This window comes from Lepidochelys kempii, chromosome 27 (assembly GCF_965140285.1).
Source record: "Lepidochelys kempii isolate rLepKem1 chromosome 27, rLepKem1.hap1, whole genome shotgun sequence".
NCBI lineage: Eukaryota > Metazoa > Chordata > Testudines > Cheloniidae > Lepidochelys > Lepidochelys kempii.
Window position 1 is genome coordinate 15,494,112 of NC_136406.1, and position 8,960 is coordinate 15,503,071.

Here is an 8,960-nt window from a genome sequence, read left to right on the forward strand (position 1 = left end):
ACAAGAGCAGCAAGTGCTTCTCTGGGGTCCTATTTCTTCCCTTGTTTTCCACATATGGGGCCGAGGTCTCCTGATGCTCTGACAGCCACTCCCTGGGCCTTGTCTCTGCTAGAAGGAAGTATTTCAAGGTCGGCAGCTGGCAACCCTCAAAGCCAGTGTTGTGCTCCACAGAGTTGCTCTGTTCCACAGAGGTTCTTATAACCTACTCCCCACGCTAGGGCATGCGTGCCTTCCAGGTGGGCATTCGTCACAGTGCTTAACATCTGTCACGGCGGTTCTCCCTTTGCTCCCTAGGGGCAGCATGGGCTGGAGATTGGCTTGGCTGGGCAGGTTTTTAGTATCAATGCCCTGGGTTTGTCGGAGAAGACAAACACACCATTTTGGAGCAGGAGGTGGGTGGTTTGTGATGGTTCTTAACTGGTGGAGGAGTTCGTTCCACTCTCAGGCCAGCCCCGTGATAGTCCCAATATCAGCAGCAACTAGCTTTATGATTATTGCGCAGAGTTCCTTGTGTCGGAGGAGTGAAGTTGTTGATCAGGGTTCTTGATCCCACAGCCTTAGGCTCGGTTCGACTGAGGCCGGTAGTCGTTACTTCAATGCCAATAACTTTGGAACCTTATAGGCTACTACTGGGTACTGGTGCTGCTGCCTGTGACCAGCAGGGGGTGCTGCAAAACCAGACCAAGGCATGTGCACTGTCCCTGAAAGCAAGTGCAGCTGGAGAGATGGCAGGACTTCATTAAAGGCCTGGCCTGAAACAGGGCCAAGATACTCAAAACAGCCCGTGACTAACTTCAAGCCACAGCCTGATTTACACCAATCTAAACCAGGTCCGGAGGGCATCCTACTTCACCCCTCTGCGTTCCCCTGGCACCACTTCTCGTGATTTACCCTCCGGCAGGACCAATGTGCAGGGAGCCAGGGGTCCGGTCCCATAAGAGGAGAATGAAACCCGGAAGGGAAGTGCTAGTCAGTCAAGCCCTGGTCCTGCACCATATAGGTCCCCAACTTTTGGGCCAAGCTGCTCTAACCACAGGCCACCAATTCCCCCTATACTGAGTTGGGAGAGACAGAGGAAGGTCGCCACAGGGGTGTGACGCAGGGAAAGGCCTGGAAGAAATTACTGGGGTGCTAGGAGAGACAAGCCGAGCCTATTTGACAGCAAAGCCCAGCTCAGTGAATTAATCCCAGTTCCTAGCAGAAGAAGCCAGTGCTGGCTCAGGGCAGCTGGAGCCACGCTGGGGCTTCTGTTGTGACTCCCTGGATGATCTGTGTTTGGTTTCAGAGCCATAGACAATCTGGGAATGATTCCCTTTTATCCACAACGTGTGGGATGCCCCCACTCCTCACCCCCAGCCCCCTGCTATTCCAGTCCTGCCCCCTCCATCAGAAACTGCCAAGGGAACCCTCCTCCAACACCACTGTTCTCCTCAGGGCACTTAGTGCGCGTGGCCAATAATGCGCTTTGTGCACGCTTAGTGCGCGTGGCCAATAATGCGCTTAGTGCACGCTTAGTGCACGCTTAGTGCGCGTGGCCAATAATGCGCTTAGTGCACGCTTAGTGTCGTGGCCAATAATGTGCTTAGTGCGCGCTTAGTGCACGCTTAGTGCGCGTGGCCAATAATGCACTTAGTGCACGCTTAGTGTGTGTGGCCAATAATGCGCTTAGTGTGCGCTTAGTGCGTGTGGCCAATAATGCACTTAGTGCACGCTTAGTGCACGCTTAGTGCGTGTGGCCAATAATGCGCTTAGTGCACGCTTAGTGTGCGCTTAGTGCGTGCGGCAGTCCCGGAGCCGAGGAGGGCAGCTAGCCGCTGAGGCCTCCGGGCCCCTCTCTGGTGTGAGTAATGTGCCTTGACTACACTGCACCACCAGAGGGCACCACGTCACTGAAGGAAACCCACGGCAGCCTCTGGCAAGCCGGGCACTGGGTTCAAGCCAGAGGCACAATCCTTGGAGTCCGGCTGGGCGCAGACTATGGGCCCCATTAGCCCTGAGCCGTTGCCCGCTGGGCCGGAGCCTGTGAGGGGCGGGCGGCCTCCCAGGAGGGCAGCACATGTGCTGCCAGCAGGCAGGGGGCACAACCCGCGGTAGCCAGCAGTAAAGCTACGGGCACGGGTGTCCCGCAGTGGTGGGAGGGACAGCGCTGGCTGGAGCCAGGCACAGGGCAAGTGGGTGGGCGCAGCTTGCAAAGGTCCCCTCGCATCTCCACCAGTGCCCCCTGCTCCCGGCCTGCAGCCCCCCCCGATTGCTCAGCCCTGGGCTCCCCACACGGCTCCGCCAGTGCCCCCTGCTCCTGGCCTGCAGCCCCCCCCCCCCGATTGCTCAGCCCTGCAGCCCCCCCCGATTGCTCAGCCCTGGGCTCCCCCCAGCTCCGCCAGTGCCCCCTGCTCCCAGCCTGCAGCCCTCTGTTACCCCAACCCTGGGCTGCCCCCAGCCCTGCCTGTGCCCCTCACACCTGACCCGCAGCCCCCTGCTAGCCCAGCCCTGCGTGCCCCTCACACGGCTCTGCCGGAGCCCCAGCCCCTGACACATAAACCTTCCTGAGCTGCCACCACGGCCTGCTCCGCCGGTGCTGCTCAATTGCATCCTGCAGCCGCCTGCTAGCCAAGCCCTGGCCTTCATCCCCCCACCACCCCCTACCCCGCCAAAATCCCAGCTCTGTTGGTGCCCCTCACTCCTGCCCTGCGCTCCGCCCCCGCCCTGCAGCTCTGGCCCTGGTAACACGGAGGCATTCGCAGCCAGTGCCGCTGTGCCCCCCCCCCCCCCCCCGCGGTAGCCTCAGCCCGGGGTGAGGCAAGCAGGACACGGAGGCTGGCGCAACCCCTGCTGCCCCGGGACAGGGTCGGGAGCGGGGCCGGCCATGGCCACAGTGCTCTTAGTGCAGCTGGGGGGGCACGGAGAGGCCAGAAGAGACGCACCTGCCGGGGAGGGGGACAGATGCGCTGAGCCCCGGGAATGGCCAGGGGGGTGCTCCGGCCTGGGCTCTGCAGCAGCTCAGACTAGACAGCTGCTCCTGGCCACAGTATTGGTGACACCCCCAGCCGAGAAGAGTCTGAAAAGCGAGATCCAGGGGCTGGCTCCAGCCTCCGCGGGGCAAGCGCGGCAGCCAGGCCCCATGGACCAGCCAGAGCTGCCCCTCGGGCCCGGCCAGGGCTCCAGGAGGATTGGGTGCTGAAGGGATCCCTCCCATTCAGGTTTAATGCAGGTTGCTCCACCCTGGAGGGGTCCTCTCAGAAAACACATCCCAGAGGCCTACCTTGCAGCATCTTACATGAGGAGCCCAGATACTTTGGTGATGGGCACCAGTATAGCTTACCTGGCCAAATAACAGGGACTTTCATCCTGAAGGGACCTCAGATGCTTTACGAGCCTCACACACTCAGAGGATTCACCTCACCCACCACTAAAATGCAGCCAGCTCTGGGGTGGCGCACTGGAGCTGAACAGCACACAGCAATGCTGGGTAGTTTCTGAGGGAAGGTGAAATACTGTAACCAGACGGGGAGAGTCGGTCCTGTGCCATGCACCAGGGCTCTCACGCAGTAATGGTAAAGCCAGACCATTTCGTATGTGCCTGTCTGCAGGGGGCAGAGGTCTGGGTTGACTCTGCCATGGCCATGCCATTAAAGCAGCACTTTCTTAGCTATCTAAGGGGTTTATCTGGTCCCCTTCGTGTCAGTCTTTACCAGCTGTCACCTCACACCCCCTGTGGGGAAGAGTGGGGCTAATGTCCCCATTGCACAGATGGGAACTGAGGCACAGTGAGGCTAAGTGACTGGTCCCAGGGCACTCAAGGAGCTGTGAAGTCAATGCAGGTCTCCAGCATCATAGAATATCAGGGTTGGAAGGGACCTCAGGAGGTCATCTAGTCCAACCCCCTGCTCAAAGCAGGACCAAACCACTGAGCCAGCCTTCCTCCCTTTCCAGAGGAATAGGGGCAGAGCCCAGGGCTAGCACATCTGGATTTGTTTGCAGTGACAAGCCGGTAGAATGAACCAACCCATCCGAGCACGATGCACGTGGCTGCGATTTCTTCACACCAAGCTCATCCCAGCTCCTCCCACTTGGGAAATCTAAGAGCATCCAGGATTTCCAAACAGGCTGGATCACATCCTGCCCTCGGTCCCCCCAGGGCAAGTCAGGAGCAAGGCCCAGGTAGTGGAACCAGGAAGACCTTGGCCTGCAGGTTTCTACAAAATTGCACCCCCAGGACACCCACAAACGTTCTCTCCCTTGGGATTCCTATTCGGCTGGACCCCGGCCCTCTGGGGAGACACCAGGTCTCAGGAGGGGCCTCTCTGAACCAGAGAGCGATCGTCCAGGAGACACAGCTGCACAAACTGGGCTGAGTGACCCCCTTGGAGAATGGGCTGCAAGGGACAGAACAGTCCTGCCCTGAGGACGTACCTAGCCACTTCCTCAGAGAGGGCCCCCTGGTGCCGCGTTCAGGAAGCCGAGTCGCTGCTCTGCGGGCAGGACGGGGTACCCCATGTCTGTGCACAGCGGGGCACAGCAGAGCCGGCGTGTGGGCATGGGGGGCAGGACTGGAGTCCATTTTCAAACTGGGAGTCCCACACACGCACTGAGGGCAGAGAGCTGCTCTCGCTCCATGGCGCTGGGCTTGCCCCACCTCAACTCAGCCTTGGGCCTCGCCGTGATCCAGGAGAGCCTCCTGTCTGCGTGAGGACAGGAGCAGCTAAAATGGAGCTCAAAGCTGGCAGCTGCGCTAAGAAAGGCCACGTTTTCCGTGCACGTTGGCCAAGCCCGGTGGAAACTCCACCACTCTTGGTAACCGTGACAAAGCTCACTCCTGGGTGCTCCCGCACCCATCCCCGTGGTTTCTGGGCTTGCACCCAGTTCCTGCCATGGAAAGCAGCTGTGACTTCCTCTCCAAGGCGCATTTCTGACTCACTCTTTTCTTTTTAATAGCCCTAATTCTTGAAAACAAAAGCCGCTGACAGTTGACGGCTGGCCACGCCCAACCGTTTGCCCCTGAGCCAGCACTTTCCATCTTCACCACTTCCAAGGAGGTGACACCAGTCTACGGGAACCCTCCACACCCCAGGTCTCAGTGACCAACTACCTCTCTCCTTTCTTCCTCACCAGGCCGGATTAACCTTGGGCCCAGTGCCAAATATATTTGTGGGTCCCCATGGGGGCAATGGAGCATGGCCCAGGGGGTTGGACCCTGGAGCGAGGGGCCAGCCAAGGGCAGGGCATGGCACGGCAGGGGCGGCTCCATCCAGCCCAGCCCAAGGCAAGGGCACTATTTACAAACTGGCAGTTGCCACCCACACAGGGTCTTGCCCAGCCCTGTCCTGCCAGCGTGCCCCTTCCCCTCGGGGGCGGGCCCATACAGCCCCCCCAGCCAACACCCCCCAACTGCCTATGGCCAGAGCCCCCACCCAACCCTCCCACAAATGCACAGAGCCCTGCCCAACTCCACCCCTGCCCACGGCCCCACCACAACTGCCCAGCAGCCCCCACAGAACCCCCACTCCCTAGTGCCCCAACACACACAGATCTTCCCCACCCCTTCACAGCCCAGCTCCCCCTAGACCCTTCAGAGACCCACTCCCGCACGCCCTGCCTCCCGGCCGCACTCATCGGCCCAGCTGGGAGGTGACTGCGTCTGCTTCTGCACCAGTCCCAGGCCGCTCAGCGCTGGGGAGACAGGCGGGGCCCGCCCAGGAAGCAGAGACTGCCCAGAGCCGGAGGCGCCCTGGGGTCCGGCCATGGGGCGGAGAGGAGCCCTCGGCCAGCCGGCCGGAGCAAGTAATGGGTGAGGAGGAGCCCATGTGCTGGTGAGGTCTCAGCCCAGTGCAAGCGGAGCAGGCTGGGGCCCCTTCTGAGCATGGGCCCGGCTGCATGGCAGCACTGTAAACCCGGCACTGTTCCTCACAGCCCAGCTCTGTGTCACGGCCTGCAATCGCACTGCAGAAGGGACTCTTGAAAGCTTCCCATGAGAGTATCAGGAGATTCTGCCTCCCAGGAGGTGAAATTCCCCTGGGCACCAGCTCCCCAGCCCGGCTCCAGTCACACGGAGCCCCAGGCAGTGTTGACCGCCTGCAGGGGGGTGACCATCAGCCAGGAATGTCTGTGGAGCAAACTGAATTCAGCCCTGCAGCCCCTTGAGGGAGATGGGGCAGAACCTCAGAGCAATTGGCATTCACAACAAATTCTCTCCAGTCCAGGGAACAGAGAGAGGCGGAGACACAGCCCCAGGGCCACCGAGCAAGTGAGAGAACCCAGGAGTCCTGACTCCCCAACCCCTACTGCTCTAACCACTAGACTAATTTGATCCAGTGAGCGGAGTAGGGAATTGTCAGTCAGGTTCCGTAACAGGGACACCGCAAACCTGGTATCAGACCTCCCTCTGCCTCTGTTTCCCCACTCTCCTGTAAGTCGCCAGCCAGTGCATCAGTGAGCCCACTGTTGCAAAAATTAATCAGCAGTGAAATAGTGAATGCCACTGAAAGTGTCATGGTGGTCCTTCAGGTTCAGTTAACACCCCATTGAGGTGGATGGCTTGAATCATGCCCCTCAGAGCAATTGCCTGGGGCCGGCTGGATCAACTTACACTCAGCTGGTGTAATGGTTACATTCGCAACCATTAGCTGGTGTAAACCAGTGCAGGCCACTGCCTTTGGCTGACCTACACCTGCGGGGATCTGAGATCCACAGAGAGCCCCGGTGGGGGCGGCCTCTGAGGCACCGTGGAACACCCCGAGCCCAGGGTGAAGTGATTTGACCAAGGCCCCAGAGGGGAAGTGGGGGGCGGAGGGTCAGCATGAGGAGGATCTGGTTTCCCCTCCCCCCCTCCCAGCTTTTGCCTCTCCGAGAGGTCATGCGGGGACAGATGGTTTAAATCCTCATGCCGGGATGCGGTGAGGCCGGTTGGACTTTTTATTTCTTTGGCACCTGCCGGGAATCCCATTTCCTTGTTCCCCGGTAGGTAGAACATGGAGCTTGCGGTCAAAAGGAGCCAGGACAATACATTCCAGGCCACCCCACTAAGTACCGCAGCCGCTTTGCCAAGGGGCTGGGTTCAAAGTCAGGCCCACAGCCCAGCTTGGACTCCGCTCGCCAGCTCCATTTCCGAGCAATCGTCCCTCTACCCCCAGTCGGGAGTTGGTTCAGCTGGCACTGGGCCAGGCAGCCCAAGCTGGAAACGTGCCTCACGGTTTCCCCACCAGCCTGCCAACAAAAGAACACTGAGGAGTTACGGAGCAGCGCCAGCATCAGATCCCCCGAGTCTGGGAAATGATCGCCATCTCCCAGAACCCAGCACAGGACCGCTCCCATCAGGGCCTTGCCACGGGTGCTGGAGCTCCTACCCGCTATGTGGGGCGCCCACATTTTTCCTCCCGGGCCCAGTCCCCACCCTGAGCCAGCTAACGCTGCTGGAAAGAGGGCTGGGACCCTGGAGAGCCTGGTTTAGATTCCTCGTGGTGTCTGTATCCCAGCAGCACTGAGAGCGAGGTGCTGCACGCACCCGGTGAAATCCTGGCCCGCAGCGATCAATGGCAAGACTCCCATTACTTGAATTTCACGCACAGCAAGTCCCTGCCCCCAACAAGCTTGCTATCTAAATAGACAAGGCAGGCCAGGAGCAGGAGGGAACCAGAGACAGCCACGTGTTTTCCATGTGACCCTGGTCACATCCCTTATACCAAGATAGCAGCCTTCAACTACCTGAAGGCCGGTTTCAAAGGGGATGGATCTAGATTGTTCTCAGTGGTGGCAGATGACAGAACAAGGAGCAATGGTCTGAAGTTGCAGTGGGGGAGGTCTAGGTTGGATATTAGGAAACACTGATGAAGTGGGTTTTAGCCCACAAAAGCTTATGCCCAAATAAATTTGTTAGTCTCTAAGGTGCCACAAGTACTCCTTGTTCTTTTTACTATTTCACTAGGAGGGTGGTGAAGCACTGGAATGGGTTACCTAGGGAGGTGGTGGATTCTCCATCCTTAGAGGTTTTTGAGGTCCAGCTTGACAAAGCCCTGGCTAGGATGATTTAGTTGGTGTTGTCCTGCTTTGAGCAGGGGATTGGATTAGATGACCTCCTGAGGTCCTTCCAACCCTAATATTCTATGAAGATCTTCCTAGGACAATTCCTGAATTTTAGGGTCTTGAGTTGGGCATCTACGATCACTAGCCATTTTCGAAAGCTGGCCTAAAGCCTTGCTGTGCCTCAGTTTCCCCATTTGTGACTCATGATCCTTCCCTATCTCCCTAGGGGGTGCTGTGAGGATCACAATCATTCATGGCTGCCTAGGACCCAGATACCACGGTGTGGGCCCCTCCAGACCTAAGACGCAGGATCTCTCAGCAAGCAGACACATGCTGTTTTAATTGTAGGCGAAGCACATATCACATGAGGGCATGTTAGTGGTTCTACTTGAGGGCAAGTGAACGCAGCTACAAGGGAAAAGGAATGTAAAGGTGATTTCTCTCTCTTCATCATGACCTAATTACTTGGTTAAATTAACAAAACACTCCACTCAAGTTGCTCGAGAACAAAGCAACTGCTTATAGCGTAAGGATAACAAAGTTTGATCAGGACTGAGATGTCTTGTCAGCTCAAAATTAAATCTCTGATGGGGAATAAAGAATAGCTGATCTTTTAGGGAGTGACTGACTTTGGGGGCATTCCAGGGTTTAAAGAGCAAGGAGAATTAGTGAGTTTCTGTTGATCTTGCCCCAGTGGGCTGGAGAACAGGTCCAGCTGTCTAAGATTGGGTCTCAAGTAGAACCAATTGGAGCCATTAGAAACCCCACATTTTGCAAAACCTGAAAACTCACATCTGTGAAAATAGGCATTCTAGGAATTTGATGTCCATGTGCCCAGCGATTTGTCACACTTGCTTAATCATTTCATCAGAATGAATTTTCCCTGACAAGACTATAAATGTCCCATATTGATGAGAGGTTCAACATTCGTGAACTGAAAGGGA